The sequence below is a fragment of the Canis lupus genome, chromosome 24 (genome assembly GCF_011100685.1).
Source record: "Canis lupus familiaris isolate Mischka breed German Shepherd chromosome 24, alternate assembly UU_Cfam_GSD_1.0, whole genome shotgun sequence".
Classification (NCBI taxonomy): domain Eukaryota; kingdom Metazoa; phylum Chordata; class Mammalia; order Carnivora; family Canidae; genus Canis; species Canis lupus.
Window position 1 is genome coordinate 10,820,209 of NC_049245.1, and position 23,558 is coordinate 10,843,766.

Below are 23,558 nucleotides of genomic sequence, written 5' to 3' on the forward strand. Positions count from 1 at the left end.
AAATGTGTTTGCTTTTGCACATGAATCATTGAGAAGATGAACATGAATCTGTCTTCCTACATGCAAAATGATCCTCTAAATATCCACCAGTGTGTCCAGGCAATAAGAAGTGATTTCTGTCCCAAAAGCCAGAGCTATTATTTATGGGATGGATCCCAAAGGCCCCTCCATCCTCCCTCTGGATCCTGACTATAACAGACATGAACCCTTTAGCTGTTTAATATTTAGTTTAGGCTGTGAATCAGGCACAACCAGGCACAAAAGGGATATGATAGCAGTCGATCATTGGGGAGTAGGGGAGGGACTTTTAGAAGGGGGCAGATTACACTGTTTTTACCTTCTAATTAAGCATCTGTCAGAGAGTTGGTTTGTGAGTGTAAGTGACCTACTGGGAGGAGAAACAACTTGAAAATGAACATTTTATTGAGAGTCAGAAGATCTGTGTGGTGATCCTTTGGCGCCCTGTCCAAATCCTCTTTCCTGAGCAGGGGTAACCCTGCTCCAGAGGTGTAGATATTGCCTGCCATAGGCTTACTGCCTGCTCCCTTTGCCAGAGAATTGCCTGTACAGAAAGAAGCTACCTGCCTGAAAATACCTGGGAGGTTGCACCCTCCCTCACCCATCCTGGAGACAACGGGCAGCTGGCTAATGACATGACTGATGAATGATGGACATGGAGTATGAAAGCCTGACCCCTTTTCATCAATCAGAACAGCTCTCTGGTGCCACTGACTCTCTAGAACTCTCCATGGGCCTGAGTCTCAACTTTAGGAGAAAGAAAGCCTGTTTTTGATTACTTCTTCCCTTGCCCTATCCTGCGTTCCTCCCGCCCTTTCTCCTAAGAGCTCTCTCTCAATAAATCAGCTATACCAGAATCCCCATCTCAGGCTCTGCTTCCATGGAACCCAGCCTAAAAACATCTGCTTTCCTGAAAAGTCTCTGGTGGAAGTCCTGTCAACATCTCTCTCTATCCCTTCTTCCCTGCCACCGCCTCTGATGACGAGCATCCCTCTTCTAGCACAGTGCTACCCACAGATCCTCACTCTCATGTTGTCTTCTCAGGTCCCAGGAATAGTTGCTACACTGCCAGTTCCCTTTGCTTCCTTCAAGGTCATTTTCTACTAACCTTCACTCTGACTTCATACATTCTGGATAGCTTCCATCTTGGGCAGGACTCTAGTGAACTGTCTCTGCCTCTGGCCCCTCTCCTTTTTAAGAAAGTACTCAAGGTCACAATCGAGCCCTGCTTCCTCCCCCAACTCCCGTCCACACTGATCTCTATTACATCCTTCTTCATTTAACATCTGCTCTGGCAATTTAGCCCTGAAAGAAATCCCTATATGCTGTCTTTATGCACCACACTTGCTTCACCATGTGTTTTACTCATTTGTCTTGTCTCTCTAGCAAAATAGCAGGTCCTTATGGATAAGGACTGTACCTTTCTTATAATTTTGTATTCCTTAGTGCCTGATTCTATAAATATATATTAACTCTTGAGCTAAAAGGAAAGGGTCTAGAGTCACACTTAGGTCTCCTAATGCAGGGGTACACAATCTAACCTTACTGTCAGAGCACAGGTTAAATAAGTGGTTGGGACTCACCATTTGAGAATATCACATCTTTAACAATTATATTCCCTACTAAAAGGACCCAATAGACTGAAATGTCAAATTGTCAAGTTTCCTAGTTAATTGTGAAGATAGATACATGGTTTCTCCTTTGCAAACGCTGCTGTTGTTTCACATAATGACTTTAACTGTAATGGAAATGAGTCCGGACAGATCAATTTTTAGCCCTCAGCAAGTTAAGTTTGTCAATATAGAATGTAAACAGCAATAGAGATTGGTAATTAATAGTACAGTTTTCTTCCAATATTATAACACCTCTCCTTTCTCTCTCCCAGTTAAATTAAAAAATCTTTTGTAATTAGCACAATTTATACAACTAGTGCAAAAGCCAGTTCTCTAAGTGCACATTACGCAAAATGATCTACAATTTCAACTTATGTTTTGCAAGAAACAAAATATACAAATGTGTTCCATGTATAGAAAGGAGGCTTTAAATTCTCTCCCAGAATTTTCGTACCACTAATGTCAAATTATTTTAAATTAAATTCCAATAAGCATCCTTATCTTGGGCTTGACTATATTTCGCAGAAATAAAGACACGGTGAGCTAATGAAAGGGTGAAAATGTAATTTAGTTGTACTCATCTGAAGGTCCATCTTCTACTAGGAAACTCCACTCAAGAAAACAACAGACATAGCTGAGCAATCCCAAGTTATTTTGCAAAAAAAGAGAGAGAAGGAGAGAAGGAAGAAAGGGGAGAGAGGAAAAAAAAGAGGGGGGAGAAGAAGGAAAGAAGGGAGAGAGAGAGAGAGAAAGAAGGAAGAAAAGAGGGAGAAAAAAGGAAAGAGGGAAGGAAGGAGAAAAAAGGGAAGAAAAACGAAGGGGGGGGAGGAGAGGATGGAAGGAGGAGGGTTTAAAGGAAGGAGGGAAAGAGTTACTCTGGGTTGTTAAAATGGCTGTGATAAAGCACAAAAGCTGAGGGTCATGGTTTAACAGCTAGGCCCTCTCTCAGCTCCTGAGCCCTTTTTTTTTTTTTTTTTTTTAAGATTTTATTTATGAGAGACACAGAGAGAGAGAGAGAGAGAAAGAGGCAGAGACACAGGCAGAGGGAGAAGCAGGCTCCATGCAGGGAGCCTGATGTGGGACTCGATCCCGGGTCTCCAGGATCAGGCCCTGGGCTGAAGGGGCAGGCACTAAACCGCTGAGCCACCCCGGGATCCCCTCCTGAGCCCTTTGATGTATTTTGCATATAGTTGTTGCATACTTGGTTATCTAAGTTGCCAGCTCCAGCAGATTAAAATCAACATATCGTGAAGGCAGGAGAGCTGCAGGAGGCTAGCTAGCCACCTACAAGACCCCACCTGGAAGCTGGAGAAAAGACAGAAAAACACTGCATGACACAAAAAGTGGCATTTGCTCTGGTTGTTGTGAGTTATCAAGGAAAGACAAGTTTGGTTCTGAATCTAAAGTACAGAAATGTATGATATGCTCCTGAAAGACTTTCAGCAAACATTTCAAAAATTGGTCATGCTTTAAAAGGAAGAGCCTTGAAAATCCAAATTATTCATGGATGCTTAGATGCCTTAATTCCATGGGTCAGTTTCTGTTTCAGGTACACTGACCCAAGTCTTCATTAACTTAAGGAATGTCCCTTAAATATCCCAGACTTTCTGTTAGACCTAAAGATTTTTACTAGGAAGCCAGGTGACCATAATCATTATGGTTAGCTTATTAGTTGGTGGGGCGGGGGTGGGGGGGTGGTCTTAAACAATAAGATAGAATAAGACCGTCAAGTAGGATTTTCACTCCATCTGTGAAGATGACACATGGGTTTCAAAAGCAGTTGGGCAGAGCTGAAAAAACTAGAGGAGCATCCAGCCTTAGCCCAATTTATCCCAAGAACCTTCTGTATAGATTAAACTAGATTATTTCAGGTCCCCTTTATAAATCTACATTACCAAAGTCTTTAAAATAATGTAATCCTGCTCTTCATTCATCCATGACCCATGAGTTGTAGCCATGTTAGAGGTCAAAAAGAAGTAAACAGTTTTTTCGGCTGAGAACTTGGCACTTTTAAAAACAGAAGGGCACTTAAATGCTTGCTATGGCTATAACTAAATCAGAGAGTATAAGAGGGGCCAATGTCAGAAGAGACCTCCACAGATACAGAAGTGGTTGTGGCAGGGGCAACCATAGGGGTCATTTCTTAAATGGACACTGCTGGACATGGCACCCAATGGGACAAAAGAAAAAGGATGAGAAAATTGAGCAAATGAACTTTGAGGCTTCAATCTTGGCTACCTGTGGTAAAGGAGGACTGGTTTTGTTGTTATTGTTATTTTTGTTATTTTTATTTATTTTAATTCTAGTATCATTCACATACAGTGTTATATTAGCTGAGGTGTACAATATAGTGATTCAACAGGAGGCACTGTTAGTAAACACAGGAAGGTGAGAAGATGGGGCAGTGATCCTGAGGGCAGTCTACATATGAGACTCTAGTCGGTCAGCCAGGAGAGCCCTCCAGAAGGAAGTTTGAAAAAATCAGTTTCAGGTTCTTGAGAAAGCTCTAGAACATAATATCATCTACCTAGATATAATTCTCTGAGTTCCAGAGCAGCACCACTTCAAGTATGACCTACAAACCAGTAGCATCTTCTGGAAAAAGATTAGAACTGCACCATCTTGAGGTCCACACCAGACCTACTGAGTTAGGAGTTAGGATCTCTAAGTTGGAGCTGACAGTCTGTATTTTAGCAAACACTCCAGATGATTCAGAATGCACTAAATTTGAGAAGCACTCTTGGGCCAGAGAGTAGATGAGATCAGAGAAGGAGAAAGCATACACATCAAAGAAAAGAAGTTTGCTCATTAGGGTATTCTTTTAGGAGCTGAAGGACCTGAAAAGCAGGAGGGGGAAAAAAAAAACACCATAGAAGGACTCTCAAAGAAGCATGAGAAAAATTATGGTGCATTTCAATGTGAAAATCAAGGAAAAATAAAATCACTCGTGCACTTAGTTTAGGCTCCCTCACAAATTGTTAAACTCTGAGTGATGGGACTAGTTAGGGATCAGGTAAGAGTTAGCCTCAGTGGCTCCAAGCATAATCTGTTTATGTGGACAAATCAAGACTGTGCTATACAAAATAGGGCTTTGGTCACCTCTAGACAATGGTGGAGCCATGAATGACAATATTCTACCAAATATTCTGGCTGCTTTGGGCTGCTATGCTAAGGACACGTGTCTCTAATCTCACATTCAAACAGACAAATCATTTGTCTAAGAAGCTACAACACAGGAAACATCAGAAATCTGTAGTGGGTCCCCAGAGGAAAGAAACAACAGAGCTCACTGGTCTCGCTCACCTGTAATTTATCAATTTTATTATTTCTCACACAAATATTGAATTAGAGTGTTTTAATAACTTTCCCCTAGCAAATGAATTTCTCTCCAACGTAGACTAATAACAGGCACAGAACAAGTTGTCTGTGGTCCCTGATGCTGGGAGAAAATTACTTCCGGCCATTATAGCTCAGTAATGACAGCATTTAGTATTACCCCATCATCAAAGCAATCACAAAATCATCCAGAAAAGTACCTATTTTCACAGAGCACTGAGCTGGACTCATAATTCTGGAGTGAAGGTGTCTGGCTTTCATGCAATACAGTGGCTAGCATCCTCGGGCTGACTATCTGCTTCCTTAAACAAATGTGAGAAAATTTTCTGGACATGTTGTTGGGGTGGGAAGACACTCCCAGTTTATTTTTGTTCCACCACAGAAACTTGTGAGTTCCATTTCAAGGGCTGAAGAGATATTTGTTCGGTGAATGAGTTCTTTCCAGCAGCCTCTGTCCTCACTGGCTTCATTTCATAGCTACACATATCAAGGTTGGTAAAATTCTTGTTTAAGTAGATAGAATGCTGACTCTAATACCTAAAGAAATAATTGGGATATATTTGTTTAATTTTTTTAGGATTTTATTTATTTATTCATGAGAGACACAGAGAGAGAGCAACAGACATAGAGGGAGAAGCAGGCTCCCTGTGGGGAGCCCAATGCAGGCTCGATCCCAGGACCCCTGGATCATGCCCTGAGCCGAAGGCAGACGCTCAACTGCTGAGCCACCCAGACGTCCCTATTTGTTTAGTTTTTTAACAACAATAACAAAACAACAACAAAATACATACATATATATATGTATATATACATTGTATATATATGTAGACAAACTTTGGTTATTTACTTTATTCACCACAGAACCTTGCCCTTTCTCCTACCCTGTTCACACCAAAAGGAAAAAGTAAAATTTGAGTCCAGAAATAATCAAAATCAAAATCAAAAATTTTAGGTGTGGAAAAAAGATGACAACAGGATGTTGCGAAGTGAGGTCAGGGGTCAGAGAGACCTGAGAGCCAATCTGAACTCTGATAATCACTGTGTGACCTAGACTACATCCCTTGTCCTGAGAAGCCTCAGTTTACTGATCTGAAAAAAACGAGAATGAAAATCCCATCTCCCAATAGAAGTGTTTTATGGATTAAATGAGATGATATATACCTAGTGTTTAGTTTCAAGAACCAAGAAACTCCTGCCACTATCTAGTACAGTTTCCGTATGTTGCTACACAGACAGCATAATGGAAAATATGGCCCCAGATTCAAATTCTGCCTCTACTGCTTATTAGCTAGCATTTTTAAGTTCCTGGACTCCTTTTCCTCTCCATTGGCAAAATGGAGGGAATGGGTTAGAATATTCTTAAGTTCCCTGTATCTTTAATATTTTGTACATTATATACCTTTATCAATTGCCCCGAGACTTTGCTCTCTTCAAAATTAATTAAATTAAGTAAGCTATTTATTGACAAAAGACATTCAAATAGAAAAATGACAAACTGGGATCCCTGGGTGGCGCAGCTGTTTGGCGCCTGCCTTTGGCCCAGGGCCTGATCCTGGAGACCGGGGATCGAATCCCACGTCGGGCTCCCGGTGCATGGAGCCTGCTTCTCCCTCTGCCTGTGTGCGCCTCTGCCTCTCTCTCTCTCTCTCTCTCTCTCTCTCTCTCTGTGTGTGTGACTATCATAAATAAATAAAAATTTTAAAAAAATTAAAAAAAAAAAAGAAAAATGACAAACTAAAATTTACCAGGTTGGATGGTAACCAATGCAATCAGCACCCAAATCAAGGATTAGAGTTTTACCAGCAGAGTCTCAGATCATTATGTTTCTTTAGCACACACAAAGAATATCTGATAAATACATATAAGGGACTATTAACATAAAGGTCTTGCTTCTAATTAAAACAACAATAAAAACTAAATTAGAAGAAAAAAGCCAATTGAATAAAAAGCATTCTGGATAGGAAAAATAAAAAGATAGATCAAGACAAATGATCTCCATATTAAAACCTACCGCAAAGCTAATTTTTAGGATCCTATTATGACACATTCATTTAGCCATCAAGAAGAGATCCAAATGCAATATGCTGTTCAAAATAAAACTCATTTCTTTACATGCCCACTACCACAGTTGGCTTCCCGAGGTCCCTCCCCTAAGCCTCACTGTGCTCTAGCCAGTCAGCCGCTTGCATTTTTACAGTTTGCTTCTCAGACTTGCAGCACTTTCCCCTGCCTGTTGGTAGAAAGATTTTCAATACAGACAGACCTGCATGCATTTGGAAATGGCAGCCAACACGCTGAAGGAGATCTTCCCTTCTGGCTGCATCATTATCTTTTAAACATACCTATATGCTGAGTTCCAGAGAACAGTTCTCAATGTATGCACATTTTCCCTGCTAGCACACACTAGCTTTAAACATAAAAAGACTCCATTAAAGTCACAATAATATTCTCCCAAGCTTGACATCTAAAACCACGGATAAGAGAAATATTTTGTAGGAAATGCAAACTCCCCTACGTTTTACTTTTGCTTCAGCTTACAAAGAATTAAAAGGAAAAGAGGAGAAACTTCTCAAAGCTATTGACAATTGAAAATAAAAAGACTATGGGCTGTCTGAGAATGCTGTTTCTTTGAATTCAGAAGAGAAAAGGTGAAGTATCTTTGACTTTATTTATCTTGCTCAATCTCCTTGGCCTGGCAGCCTGACCTGTAATTCTGCAGAGAACCCAGAACAAAGGACGACAGGAAGAAGGGGACAAAGGAAAGGCAAAAGGCAAATAATCGGAGGAGGAAAAGAGCAAAGGAGGCCTGTATAGGGGCCAGTGACAAGTTCTGCAGCTTCATGGGCCCAGAAAGCACAGTGGTGTGATAGTCTGAAATATTACCCAATATGTTTTCACTGCTAGTGATTCACATTGCCCCTTTCCGGCCCACCTCCCTCCCACTCCAGCTGAGGCTGCCAGTGCTTGGGGGTGGAGCTTGGTGGGGAGAAGAAAAAAATTCAGGTTGGGTCCTAATTCCAAATTTGCCTCTGGAAGCCCATTTCAGGGAGAGAAAGGAGTAGTTGTTCAAACCAAAGCTTTCATTTGCAAAACCAGAAATGTAAAAAAAAAAAAAGAAAAGAAAAAAAAGTTTGGAGGGCTCAAAGGAGAAAAAGGAGTATTTTTACTTTTGTTTGTTTTGCTAACCAAAAGCCATAAAGTAGGGAGGATTCAGAACAGGGTGTGACTTGGGGCACTTCCTGAACCACGGTGGCTGAGGCTGAAAGGAACCTTCCTGGGATGGGGCTGGTAGGGAGGACCCAGAGGCAATCTATCAGCCGAAGAGAGGTGTCTGGGTTCTCCCTTTTGGGAGAATCTCCCAGGAGACCCCACAGTTTGTAGGGCAGCCTCGGGGGTGGTAGGCAGGCCCTGTTAAGGCAAAAGAGTCCTAAACTCCCACCTCAACCCACCTCCACTCCCACTGCCCACAGCACAGGGAGATCCAGAAAGCTCCGAGAGAACGCACCGAATGCACCCCTGAACCAGCAGAGAAGATAGACATTCCAGTTGGAAACCATGGCCCAGGACGACAGACAGGAGCAGCAGGTACCAGAGCAGGTCCAATGGCCAGAGCTGATATGACATGGAGGTGGAGGCAGTCCACAGGAAAAGGCAGGGAGGACTAACTAAACATGCATCAGATCCCCTCCTCTCTTTTCAGATGTGCACCCTCTGAACCTAGCTGTCCTTCTTGGGACAAAATAATGATTAGTGCTTCCACATACCTGTATGCTAATGTGTCCACATCACAGATCATAACAACTTCAAAAGCCTCCTTGGTGGTTCTTGCTGCTTCCTCATATCCCTACATTCTATTAAAGTCATCCCCTTCCAGGCAAGAAGGCTCAGTGTTGGTAACTATGCCATCAGTCTAATTAGCCCTCCAGCAAGGGGGTGCGAGGCAGTCCTGCTGTGAACAGGGAGCTTAGGAACCTACCATCCTTCAAATGGCGAAAGATGTTTAGGAAGCCCTTCTCTTGACTCATACCTGCACTCCCAATATCCTGTAGCATCACGCTGAATTCTGCTCTCCATTTCACCTCTGGGGGCTGAATGGGGAAGAAATCCTAAAAAATAATAATAATAAATAAAAAATAAAATAAATAAAATAAAATCCTTTAAAAAAAAAAAAAAGAAAGAAAAAGAAATGCAGTCTTAGGCTTCACCCTAGACCTATCAAATCAAAATCTGAATTTTAGCCAAGAACCCAGGAAATCTGTACACTCGTTAAAATTTGAGAAGCAGTATCTGTAGCTTGGCTGTCTGCTTTTAGTTCAGGCTGAATTTTAGAGTCAATTGGGAAAGTACTAACAAAGTACTAATGTGCCCCAAAGATTCTTATTTAACTAGTCCAGAATGAGTCCTGGGCACCTGTATTTTTTTAATTCCCCCAAGTAATTCTAATATGTAGCTTGGGTTACAACCCAGGGCCCTGGCTAAACTAACAGACTCGGAAATGTCAAGTTTTCCTGGCTGAAAATTTGCAGGTGACTTAAGGCATAAGGAAGGAGACAAGGGGGATGGATGTGCCAAACACATTGCAAATATTAGCTCATTTGCCTCCATGAGTAATACTGAAAACGTACTATCAGTAGAACCTTTTAACCAATCATGGAAATTAAGGCTTTGAGAGTTTAACTTAGACAGGATTCCATATCAGCAATTCCAGAATTAACAGGTTGTGGAGCCAGGATTTAAAGGCTTGAATTGAAAACCCTATCTGCTAAATACAGAAACTAAGCAATACAAAAATGAAAAAAAAAAAAAAAAAAAGAGGTATGCAGTGGAGTTTCCACGAGATAAACCAATGTTCTAACATGCAGAGCATCACAGTACACAGGATTCTGAATTGGTTCACTCTATGATCAAATATAAATGTTAGACAAAACGCTAGACTAAGGGGGGTTTATGTGAACTCTTCATAAAAGATTTGCAAGATCTGTGTTCTTTCTCCAATCCTCCCTCTCAGGTGTTGCTCTAGGAGATGACCTACCCAGTGAGGGATGTAGTACCAGCTTGCAGTACCACTTGCAGAAAATTTAGTGTAACAAACACCGAGCAGTGACATATAGCACTTCTCTATGCAACCTGATGAAGTGTCTCCCATGTCACCTTCTTGACTGCTGACTGCCCCCAGAGAGCTGGGGGCAATAGGAAGGCAGTATGATTAGCAAACAGAACATATACTCCCCCTCAAACCTGCCATCCCAACTCCTCCATTGACTATTCAACTTTGGTCAGGGCACTTAACCCTCCCACATCTCAGATAACTCAACTGTAAAATGGAGGAAAGTACAGTGCAATGCTCCCCTCCTTGCCTGGCTGTTGTAAAGATTGTGAGGATATATATAAAAAGCATGGAATACAGTCAATGGTGTAATTTATTACTATTTCATGATAGTAATTCATGATAGGCTTTCACAAGCCTATTTCAATAGGCTTCTGCCCTCTTCCTCCCTTATTAACTAAAACCTTACAGCCATCAACACGGATACTTTCTGACAGCCCTCTGTCACACAGAGCTATAGGCCCCATGCTCACCATTAGCACATCTAGAACATATTACCCAATAAACTGAACCAAGTAAAGTTGTCTGCATAACTGCCTTGGTCATTTTGACCAGGAGTTCCCTGAAGACAAGGACTATCTTATTGTCCTTTAAACTTCTAGCACCTAGCCCAATGCCTGCTTAAAAAGGTACTCAAATATTTGTAGAATATATGAACAAAATATAAATATTTGGGGCTGGCCCTTCTGGAAATAGCTGGTGCTTTCCCCACCACCCAAAATCTCACTGCTGGGTCCCTGGGTGAACAGAGACATTATCACTCATCATCTTCTCTGTAGCTCCTTATCCATCACTAGTCCATAAATCTAGTCCTCTAGATAGTTGTTTCTTACTCATAGCCAAGGTAAGACAGAGTCCTGGGCTATTCTATACCCCCCAAACCTCTCCTGCCAAGGTCTTGAGCAAAAGGATTCCCACTCACTTGGTACAATGGAAGGACATCCGAGGGCATTCTTTGCTCTTCAAATCAATTTCTGCCCCATGAGTCACATGTTGGATACACATAACCTCACCTTCCAAGAAACATTCCCATAGTTTTCCTTAAAATGATCCATTACTGATAAATATATATACATATCTGCCACATAACCTCATTTCATCCCCATACTACCCCATCAAAATAAGTACTTTACATGATTTAGGGATGAGGAAGATGCTCCTGGGAGCCTTCCCAATTTTCCTAGTCCTAGTCCTCAAAAAAAGAGCCTCCCAAAATCCTACTTTCCAGCCTCTTCTTAAAACTAAGACATGAGAAAATATCACAGTTTGGCCAGTGGGACCTGAGGGGAAATCTTCCTGGAGACAGATCATAGATAGCAAAACTTTTTCACCTCAATAAAAAGAGACGCAAGGAAAAGACACCATCCTTCTTCAGCTGGATATTGCCATGGCTGCCTGTGATGCCTGGAACAGTAGCAGCCATCTTGCAACCATGAGGAGAGAGCACTAAAGGACCAATCCAATATGGCAATGGTGGGGAGCAGAAAGAGAGATCCTTCATGACACCGTTAGTCACTCTCCCATCCCTGGAACCACCTATTGACCCATTGCTATGCTTGCTGCGATGTGATATAATAAACATTTTCACTGTTTAAGCTACTTTTAGGTAGGTATCATGTTACTTGTAGCTGAAATGTCCTACCTAATACAACAAGGAAGAGGACATGAGAAACTAATTACCTTGGCCAAAAAGACCACATTGCAATCAGCAAAAGAAAAGAAGATTATAGCAGAGGAAAGGAAGAAATATTATTTACTCATCATGAGCAACACACTTTATCAAGAGCCATATATGAAATACACCATTTAATCCTCACCAAAACCCTATAGAAATATAATGAGGGGGGCACTTGACGGGATGAGCACTGGGTGTTATTCTGTATGTTGGTAAATTGAACACCAATAAAAAATAAATTTATTTTAAAAAAAAGAAATATAATGCATATTTTATTTTGTAGAAGAAAATTCAAAAAGGTTAAGTAACTTACTCATGGTCAAGTAGGAAGTAGCAATTTTGGTGTTTCAACACAAGTTGGTATGACTCCAATGTCAGGAGAGATCTGCCACATTACATACATGCAAAGGTGGTGTTCCATTAACCCATCTTTTTGTATGACTGTGTTCCTCAGATCTCTTCCTATGAAATTATTTTCCTAGGGAATATTTAAGACATGAGGAAAGGCAACCGTGTTCTCAAAAAAATAGGGAGAGCGTACGATAAAGGGACAACAGCAGAGCACTTGAGAGCTACCGGGGAAGACTTCAGATTATATACAGAACAGACCTAGACAAATGCTGCTCTTTGATTAAAAAATACACAAATGTACTCTTGTATACATATGCATTTTCAATATTTTGCAGTTTTTATTAACCATAAGCTATTTGATATATTTATGACATAATTAAGGAAAACTTTCACAAATAAATTAGATCTATTTTTGGCTGGATAACAATATATCTATTTACTTTTGTTAGACCTTGGAAATTTCAATACACTGTAATTGTATTTCTAATGACAGAAGATTCATCTCAGCTCATAGTGTATGCATTTCATTATTCACCACATCTATATTCGAGTAAATGAACTTGTTCATTATACATTGTAATCTTTCTGTTGCACAATGTTTCCATTTTTGAAAGCCATGTAATCACTTCATTGTGGTGTTGGCAACTGTCATTATATAATATATAAAATTTCAAAAGGATGCAATTGAAGGATTTTGATCTTGCAGCATAAATATATGCATGACATGCAATACAAATAAACTTATTCCAGATGGTTGCTTAAAACAGATAAATCAAATTTCCCAGTAGTAACAAACTAAATCTGCAACCAAATAGAGTTCTTTCACTGATAAAATGCCCAGGCATTCATGTTACTCCAAACAATAAATGTGACAAAACTGAGGTGGGTCATGATAAAACTAACTTGGATTTTTCTGGCTATTTTAAGAGGTTTTTTTTGGGGGGGGCTACTGAAGATGAAGGCCCTCTAACCTGAGAAAGTCCAGATTTTAAGTTCAATTCTGTTATATTTCAAAGACAGGCAAGCTCGGTATGTCTGCATTTCACGGGAAAAGAAGCAGACACAGTGAGTTTAATCCACCAACATGAGGTTGGCAATACTTTTCCCTTCCACACACCTTCTAACTATATTTACAAGGCTTTCAAACATAGGCAAAAACAGAACACTACAGAAAATGTTAACTAGGAAAAACATATTGGCTCAGTAAAACAAATAACCCTCAAAGCCAGAGAACTGCATGTTTATTGACTCCACCCCCGTTAGCCCTGCCTTGTGTGGCCCAAGTGCATTAACAAACAGCCCAGCTCTTTCTGCTCTGTTGCTAGCGACCTTACTGCTTTCAGCAGCTAGTGAAATTAAACCTCTTCCAAATAATTCTCCTGTGCACAGACTGTAAAGTGAATGTAAATTAAAGTAACACATTACCCGAAACTTCAACTTCTTTAGAAAGCTGCCTCCTAGTCCCACTTTTACAAATATTCTTCATTTACTCCATATGCAAACACTTAGGAGTGGTTCACAGAAACCCACCTTTGCCTCTGAACAGTCCTCATTATATAACCAACTGACCTGGCCACAAAGCTCATATATGCTTCTGAGTGCCCTCATACCCATGCTACTGACATGGTTCAAGGACCAACATCTTTCAAGGCTCAACAAACTTTTGTAAAAGAATTATTTCCAATGAATAACAAAGGATGGCGAAAATACCAATAGAAATGTTGGTGAACAGACCAGGAGGAGAGAGAAAGAAGCAAACAGCCAACAAATATAAGACAAAAATACATCTATTTCAGTAGTGGCCAAATAAAGGCAGATAAAAAAAATAGGTGTGATCAAAGTTGATCAATTTTTTTTTACATAATATTGTTTTATCTTGGAAATGCTGAAGAAAAATGGGAGAACTTCAACTGTTGCTGCTTATTGTGGTAAGTAGTGGTAGTGAATTGGTACTTACTAACTGACCTGATAGCTCCCTTTCCATTACTAAAAATCTTCCTCTCAGAAGTCAGAGTTACACACCACTGTGACCACCCACTTTAAGCCACAGAGCCCCATCAATGAGGAAGCATGGCTAAATTTTGACCATCAATCAATTAGTCCAAACCAGAAACACTAGGGACATTAAAAATTCTCAATTTACCAATAACATTAGTCAATGCCAAATTATACCATCTGGTACTTAATATATTCATTAATCCTCATGTAGGATTATACTACAAGGAGCATATTCAATCAATTTCTCACATCATATCTAATAGGTATTATAATAGTATAAATATTCCATATGGGAGGGGTCTATTCACCAAGTGACGCTTGACAAATGTTTGTCTATGACTTTCATTAATGCCTAACAAGGTCATGGTTAAACTCCAGCACACAATGTGAGACTATAATCCTATGGCTTTTTATGCAGAGATATCTCAAGCAATTCATAGCATACCCCCATTAATGTAGGATATAAATACTCATTAGATAATCTTCGATAACAATTCTGGAAGTAAATATGATTATTGTATTACATCCAAAACATCTGCAGAGATACACCAGTGGCCAATGCAGGCCCAGATACACGAAGGAAATGCCTAACACTGTCATTTGCAACCATTATCTTTTCTCACTAGCATCTCTGCCTAGGTGAGTCCTTTAAATTGAATAGAAGCAAGATGTGTGAGTTGCTTGATTACGTGAAATCAGGCTGCACAGAGTCCCACCTGATGTCTGGCTGAGACTCATCACCACCTTTTAGGAAACTTGTCATTTTTTAAGAAAAAGGAGCTGCTATCGCTGGGCAGCCATGACTGTTATCTGCACTGCAGGTCGCTGGCTGAGCCACATTTTCTGCTAATTAAATTCACTGTGGGAGATTCCTAACGCGTGTCTCCATGGGAAATGGATCTGAAAATCTGGATGATGCCCCTAATTGCTTCTGGTAACAAGGTTATGAAACCCAGGCTGTCATACCTAGGGAAAGCTGAACTCAGTTAAGTGGGTCTATTCTCACAGACCATATGGGTTTCTTCAGCCTACAGCTGAAAAAGCTAAAATAGGGCTCAGCTGCAACTGGGCACTTTCTGAACAAGGCTTGTCACGTTGCACTTTTCAATTACTTACCTGGAAACACAGCAAGCAAGTAATTGTGAAGAAGCACAATGGTAAATCAGCAGATACTGTTTGCCTTACCTGAGTGGAAGATCACCTCTGGCCTGATCTATGGCAGGGCTACTCAAAATGTGGTCAACAGATTGCAGCACCAATGTCATGGGGGAGCTTGTTAGAAATGCAAATCCTTAGAGACACTGACTCACAGTATCTGAGAAGTGAGCCCAGAAATCTGCCGCTTAGCAACTTCCCCACTAAAATTTGAGAAGTCCTGGTCTCAAATACACTGGATTACAAGTCAATCAAAGAATGTGGCTCTCTTCCTGGCTCAGTCACCAAGAGAGTTTGCCCTTGGGTGTGGGGGGTGCTCATTTAGCCTCTGTGACCTCAGTTTCTTCCTTGTTCCAATTATTTACTGCTGTGTGAAGGTTGTGTGAAGGTAACGATGGTTTTGTGAGTTGAGTGGACCCAGCCGGCACGTTTTCACTTGGGGTTGAGGTCAGGTGGCAACTGCACAGGAGTCATTTGAATGACTGGCTCAACTGGAAGTTCAAGATGGCTGTTGTATACATATGCTTGGCATCTGAACTGGAATGGGTCTCATGGCTAGCTGGGCATGTCTCTCTCCACATGGTCTCTCCACATGGATAGCTTGAGCTTCCTCATAACATGGTTGCTTCAGAGTGTTGGACCTCTTACATAGTGGCTAACTTCCCCCAGAGTATGTATTTAAAAAAGGAAAGCAGAAGCTGCAAGGTCTTGTTAAGATTTAGGCCTGAAACTGGCACAGTGCCATTTCTGCCACATTCTCTGGGTGAAAAGCAAGTCATGGAGTTAGCCCAATCTTAAGGAAAAAGTGTGGGATTGTATAAGAATAGGATTTGGAAGGCATCTTTAGAGACGAGTTGGTATACTCATTTATAAGATGAAGGAAGTGGCCTTTACTCCTAAAGGTTTTTAGTCTATGGTTTTTATGGCTTTCGTAGTATATGATTCTCTGATATGGGCAATACCCATATTTCTTGGAGTCCATTACATCTATCTCGAGGTGGCCTATTTCTCCATAATATCACTGCCACTCATTTTGCACTAAGCACATGCAGTCTTGCATTATGATTTACCTTATAAATGTTACTCTGACTTCCCAACTCGATTATAAAATCCTCAAGGCCTTTATGCCTCCTTGAAACTCCATTACCTAGTGCACTGACCTATATATCATATTAGGCTTTCAATGAAGATGTGATAATGATGATGGTGGTGATGATGATGCTGATAGAATCACTGCTATTAAATTATCCTGTCGACTTAAATGAGTACAAAGCAACCATTTCCAAAGTTGAAAAATAATATCAATGCCTTTGTAATTTTTTACAGTTTTTTTTAAAGTACACTTCCTATGATGGACAAAATAGAACTGTAAATATGATTTCCTTTGAAGTACAGTTTGCTTTAAAGATATACTCTCCTTTTTTATTTTCTGGTACAAAAGGGACACTGTTCAGTGGTCATGAAACCACTTCATTTTCCTCCTAGGCATACAGGAAGGCCACCTTTCTCACCCCCTTAAAACTAGGTAGGACCACAAAACTGAATTCTTGCGCATAATTCTAATCATATCCCAGTACAATCCACAAGACTGAAAAAACTTGGTCCCTGATTTACTGCTTAGAGCACTGCTACCAACCAAAAACGACCTTTTTTGCATTTTGCATGAGTAACAATTACAGTGCCATTGAGTCAAGGCATTGGATTGTTTATTTGTTATGGCACTAACCTACATTGACTGGTATATCTACTTTATTCCCAGAGTCAACCCCTTGAGTCCTTGTCCTACATCAATTCTTTAGATTGGCATTTAAATTGAATATTTTTTATCAATAAATCTATTTCTACATCATTTTAATGGGAACCTATAAATGCGTTGTTTAGATATTTCATATTTTAATCAAATTCACAGTATTGTGAATTTAGTGCATTTCACTACTGAAACAAATTGATTGACCTTGACAATCAATTTCTGCAACATATTTTCCACAATATCTCCAATAAGATCTCATAAGCAAGCTGTGTATATTTGATTCTCCAGGTTTGTTATCTTTGCTTATCCATCCTTCATCTTATTCAATCATTTATTCAAAAACCATTTGTGAGCACCTGCTATGTGTCAGACATTATCCATGCAGAGGAGGCCAGGATAAACAGGACATGGGCAGAAGAAAGACAATCACAACACACCGAGCTTGGAAGAGGGGGCGTATGAAGTGCAACCAGAATATAAAAGCTGGTTCTCCTAATGACAATGAAAAGGCAGAGGCATTTTTACAAAGGTCGTGGCATCCATACTGAGTTTTGACAGGTGAGTAGCAGCAGTTCATCAGATAGAGAAGGCAGTAAAAGGTAAGTCAGACCAAGTAGGAATATGAAAAAGGCCCAAAGGTGGGAGCCATCATATCTTGCAGTATGGTCCTTATAGCAGTCTAATAATCTGGTTAGCATGACCCCAGAGATGACTAGATAACCAATTAAAATTCAGGAATGATTTTTAGCTGGACAGCCTTGTCTTAACCACAAGAGTGATACATAAGGTTTGTGTTCATACCTGATCGTTCTGGGATTTACATTGTTTAACCCCAAGATTGAAGTGAGGCACCTGGCCCAGGTGAGGTGATTCCTCATATATTTCCACCTAAACTTAGAGGAATGACTTACCCAGTCTTCTGTAAGTAAGACTGGTCTTCAAGTTAGGCCTCCCAGAGATCTACCATGAGGCTCACTTATTCATACATTATGATTATCCTCTACTGCACATTCCTTTGGTGAAGATGTTGTACCCAGAAGATTGCACCTCCATCCTCCTTGGGGAAGATGGCTAGTCTCTCTCTGCCTTGAGTGCTGACTGTGGTCAACTTCTCCCTGTATCCTTAAGTTCCCCCAAATAGTACCAGCAACTATTATTTCTGCCCATTGAAGCCAACAAATATTATTTGCAATTCAGTGGTGCTGCACAGGACACCGTGTGTTTGGGGAAACTACAATTCAATTGATATGGCTAGGAATACATTGGTGATTTGTAAAAAAAAAAAAAAAAAAAAAAAATTATGTAAGAAAAGGAAGTCAGGGACCAGATCATGAGGAATGTTGTACACCATGCTAAAGAATGTGGATGTAATCTTATTAGGCCAAAGGGAACCCAGGATATGGGTGTGACATGAGAAAAACAGAGTTGCAAAACCAAAACAAGAACAAAAAACCTTACTCACACTGGAAGGGAAATGTAACATAAGTCAAAAGGAGATTCTTGAAAAAAATCTGCAGAGATATTTAACTAAAGGCAGCAGTGGAGAAGAGACTATATATTTCCAAGATAATGAGGAAGTAGAATAAATCAAGGCTGATAATTTTAAGTTTAAAGAGGGAGAAATCTGGGATGCCTTCAGAGTATATGCCATCATAGGGGGACAATGGCAGTGTCATAATGTCATTAGCCAAAATTGAAGCTAAAACTTGGAAGAAAAGAAAGTAGTAGGAGTGGGGGAGATGATGAGCTTATATTTAGTATATTAAGTGTGAGAGGACTTTGAGATTCAAAGGTGAAAATTGTTGCCAGTTGGAAATGTGTGCTAGAATTTTTTTTTGTAAGATTGTATTTATTTATTCATAAGAGACACAGAGGGAAAGGCAGAGACATGGGCAGAGAGAGAAGCAGGCTCCCTGTGGGTAGTCTGGTGTGGAACTTGATCCCAGGACCTGGGGATCATGACCTGAGCCAAAGGCAGATGCTCAACCACTGAGCCACCCAGGTGCCCCTGTGTGCTTGAATTTGAAAACTGATGTCTGTCTTGGTAGGAAAAATGGATTTGGGAATCATTTGCACACAGAAATGGTAATAAAAACTTATGCTGTTGACTGAACCAGAGGTAGAGAACATGATGAGCAGTCATCCAAGCACACAGAATCCTGAGAAAAAGGAGCATTAATAAACCAATGGAGAGAGAAGATACCCCAACAGAGATCCAAGAAATGTCATGGAGGCAGAGTCGAAGGAGGAACACTCACACAAGGACCTTCCTTGGGTCTCCAAATCCCCTTCATCCTTCAAGGTCTGGCTGAAATTCTATGTCCTTCATAATGTGAAGCCTTACAGTGTTATCTCCTACCCTACGTGTGTCTCTATCACGTCATACACCAAATGTTACCTAGTATTGTCATCTCCCCACACAAGCTCTGGGGAAGCTATCCCCCTAGATGGATGCTCACAGTTCTAGGCCTACAATTTATTTTTCACCGACCCCAATGGGAAAAGACGTCCTTACTCTTGGTGATTGTCAGCTCTTGTTAGCACTCATCAGACCACATGCCTATCTTTAACCAATCACTGAGACCTGGGGCGGGGAGAGGATGCTGGGGGGAGGTGCTAAGCTCCAACTGGCCAGGGTAGATCACGTGACAAGGAAATGGGAGCAGAGCCCACTTCACCCTGGAAGGACATCGATGTGAAGCAAATGGCATACATCCCCCCAAAAAGAAGGATTACCAGAAAAAAAAAATGAAAATTGATATTGGATAAGCAAATAAGAATTTTGCATTGTGAGGCCCATACATGCAGTGGGACATTCAACAAATACATCTTGACTGCCTGGTCTCGAGCCAAAAATGTCCAAGTTGCTCTCATCATTAGAAGACAAGGAAACCTTATCAAGAGAAGTGACTTTTGTTTATGTGATAAGGAGGAATCAGAAAGAAAAACAGCTGATATTTGCACCCACTGGCACCCTGATTGGTGCCGGAGGGAGTGGAGAACAGGTGAGAAAGAGACAAGCTGGAGTGCTGAGGACAGTGAGGAAGGTGCAGGGCATTTGAAGGTGAGTGGAGACAGGATGCCTTGGTTTGAAAGCCACCCAAGTTCTAAGGCTTGGCAGTGAGAATAACAAGCTTGGCTGTATAAATCAAATCTACATTATTAGAAAAGTTTGACATTTGCTAAATTACCAATGAAAACTTACCCTAGTTGTTAAGCAGAACCAAAAAATAAAATAAAATTGTGTTCATCTCAAAGCTAAATGTCAAACTCCCCTAAAGATCTAACACCTACAGATGAAGGAGGGGGTGGCAGAGGAGGAAATGCTGTGCAAATTAAGGGCAATAAACTTTCCAGACATCTCCGTCTCCATAACTGCTCAGAGATGTCTCCTGGCATTCTGAACTGGGAAATTGTCTTTCTATTGTGTCCACCTGTCGGCAAACCCATTTTTGAAAGGTATGCTCACAGAAAAGCCTTTGAAAACTAAATTGAAACACTGAAAGATAGACACAGCAAAATTGACTCAAACTCATTTTATTTACAGATGCAGCCAGAGGTGTGGTAACAGGGAAGGCAACCAAACAAATGATTCCAGAATACTGAATTAGCAAGTTCTCATACTGGAAGACTCCATCAAACAGCCAAAACCACTCTTTACAAAACTAGAATTAAGAAGCCCTTCACCCTCGTATGCTTCAATGAGTCCATTACTGAACTGCACCATTTATTAGGAAGAAAGTGGGAAAAGTAAAAGTACTTTATACTGAAATATATTGCTGGAATGGATCAGGTATAAATATTTCCACGTCAGTAATTTGTAAGAAAATGTGGCCTGCTAAAGTCTTTCAAATCAGAGTATACCAGTTTCACATAAGGATGGTTATTCTTGAATATTTACAGAGGACAGATGCATGATGTCTTAATTATACTTTTCTGAAACCCCAAAATACATTTATGTGTCATAATGTACATGTACATACACACACACACACACACACACACACACGTCTGTTTTATGCAAACACATGAAAAGGCTCCCCAAAGTACAACAAACTTTGGCGCCAAAGTTAAACTTACATGGTGGCTTTCATTTATTTCCTAATGTATGGGAGTTAATGTAGGAGAACCTTGAGTTTACTAGGAAGGGAGTGGGGATGCTCATTGACTCTGAAAAGCTGCAGGAAAAGAAACGGGAGTATGAGTGATCCTCCACAAAGCGATTCAGTGCCTCCAAATACACTCTGTGCATGAACACACTCTCTTCCAAACTGTGTGGATAGATATTTAATAGTGCTTGGGCGATACTTAAAATTTTCTCTTTTAAATATGCATAATTTAGATCCTGGATAGAAGAGAAACCATTAGTACTCATATCCATATCCATACATGTACCTACATCTCCTAACTTACATTGTGTTCCTCTTTCTTTTTGAAAACCATACTCTCCAGTTGAAAAGAAAATCTTTCTTAATTACCCATAGGACTTCTTCTATACTCTAGAAATATATGACTAAAATGCTTTAGTGGAACCAAAAGTGGCTGTCTTTCAAAGAGAAAAGGGGTGGATTTCTTTTTTTTCTTTTTTTTCTTTTTTATGATAGTCACACACAGAGAGAGAGAGGCAGAGACATAGGCAGAGGGAGAAGCAGGCTCCATGCACCAGAAGCCTGACGTGGGATTCGATCCCGGGTCTCCAGGATCGCGCTCTGGGCCAAAGGCAGGCGCTAAACCACTGCGCCACCCAGGGATCCCAAGGGGTGGATTTCTAAACCAGTGCCACAGAATTATTTGTATAGAGACCCCAGAAAAGGGCAGCACAGGAGCCATCAAAGCCCAGGCCTCACCCATCATGTGAGGACCCAGAGTGACCATGGGTTGAATTAACATAATGCCATTGCCTCTATTGGATTAACCTGCTCAGTGAGATCCTGTCTTTATGAAGACCACAGCTCTTGGCAACAGAATGGGTATGACTTCCTCCCATGCCTTTCCAACCTTTTCCAAAAAAGGCGTTGATTAAAAGGAGAGAAAGGAAATTACACTGAGGTTCATGGCAATGTCTTCTGTCCAAATAGCAGTGTGGCCCCAGAGGCCTCTGACAAAGTGCAGGGACTTACTGCCCCTCATCATCTGTTCTTCCACACTCCGCGGCATATCTTTGCTACCTGCCTGGTATTTGAAAGGCATAGGAGTCCTAATGCCATTACATATAGGATCATCCCAGTCCCTAGGAACAGCTCCCTAATAAAGAACACAGACTCTATCGGACAAAGCAATTGCTATTAGTAGGGCTACAAGAGTCTTGATTGCATTAGCCTATTTAAGAGTCAAAAAACCTTGGGAAATGGCCCATCTTGTTCCCTTTCCCAACCTCAGGTTGTGACCACTATTTCTCTGGCTTTTGCCACCTAAGACCATCTCCTTTGGGAGAATTCCAAGGATAGCTGTATGGTCACCGAATTCAGTGTTCTTTTATTTGTTGTTATTGTATAGAGAGCTAGAAAGGGCTGGGGAAAGAAATCGACTTTATTTTTCTGCATACTTTTGTGATTTATGAAAAATTGATCTATTCCCTTCAGTTAGATAACCATGAGTCAGAGAAATACAGTTACAATAAAGTGGCAGTGTCATTTCTAAAGTAGACCACGCTCCAGTTCATGAATGATGGCCAATTAAAGTAAGTTATTCCTGTCTGGTGGGGCTGTATGTGAGATGAACTATCACCCAAAATGAATTAAAGCCCAGGCTTGGAAGATTTCCTGTTGACTAGCCTGAAGTATAATTTATAATTACTTCTGTTTACATGTGAGGTGGGGCAGAGTTGCCAGGAAGAAAATTGACCTGGAGTTTTCCTGAATACGAGTAAGAGCAATGAAAAGGGCATCTGCTTATTAATGTTTTGATTCATAAATATTTTTTCAGTCATCATAGTATCAGGGATCTACATGGATATAGACATATGGGAGGATTCTCAGAAACAAAATATCCCAACACAATGGCTTGCCCGTGAGGCCTAACACCCAGACCCAGCTTACATCCTGCAGGACTAGAGTCCATCTTCATGCACTTTCTGTGTTTCTGAACTTAATTTTGTCATCATAATGACTCTCTTTTGTGAAGAGTACTTTTTTCTATTTTGAGGGTACTTTTCTTTCTTCTTTTTTAAAATCTTAACTTCTCTAACCTTCCTAAAATCTAACAGAAGTATACCCCTAGAGTTTCAATTAAAATCAGAATCACCCCATCCTCAGTCATGCCAACCATATGAGTAATTGTGGGCAGAAGGGAGGAAGAAATTCCACTAGGCTGTCCTTGACTCTTTCTATACCTTCATTTTTCTTGTTCTGTTTGTGTGTCTAAATACCTCTGTATCTCTCTATCTTACTATCTCTCTATATCTCTGTGTATCCCCAGGAATGAGTGTTTCTCTAATCCCTCCTTCTGTCTACTCCCTCTACCTGAAATTCTCTCTTAAAAAGAGATACATTAAAAAAAAAAGAGAGAGAGATACATATTCATATTCTTATACACACTCCACTTAAGATTTGAAGG

The 23,558-nt window shown here is 40.5% G+C and overlaps 1 long non-coding RNA gene across 1 annotated transcript in view; it reads right to left on the minus strand.

Annotated features, from left to right (window-relative positions):
- Positions 1–19,323, minus strand: part of LOC111092164 — an 81,854-nt gene extending 62,531 nt beyond the window's left edge. The window contains exon 1 of the long non-coding RNA XR_005377355.1: positions 19,262–19,323. This is a non-coding gene — a long non-coding RNA (uncharacterized LOC111092164). The remainder of the gene's footprint in view (positions 1–19,261) is intronic.
- Positions 19,324–23,558: the final 4,235 nt, after the last annotated feature.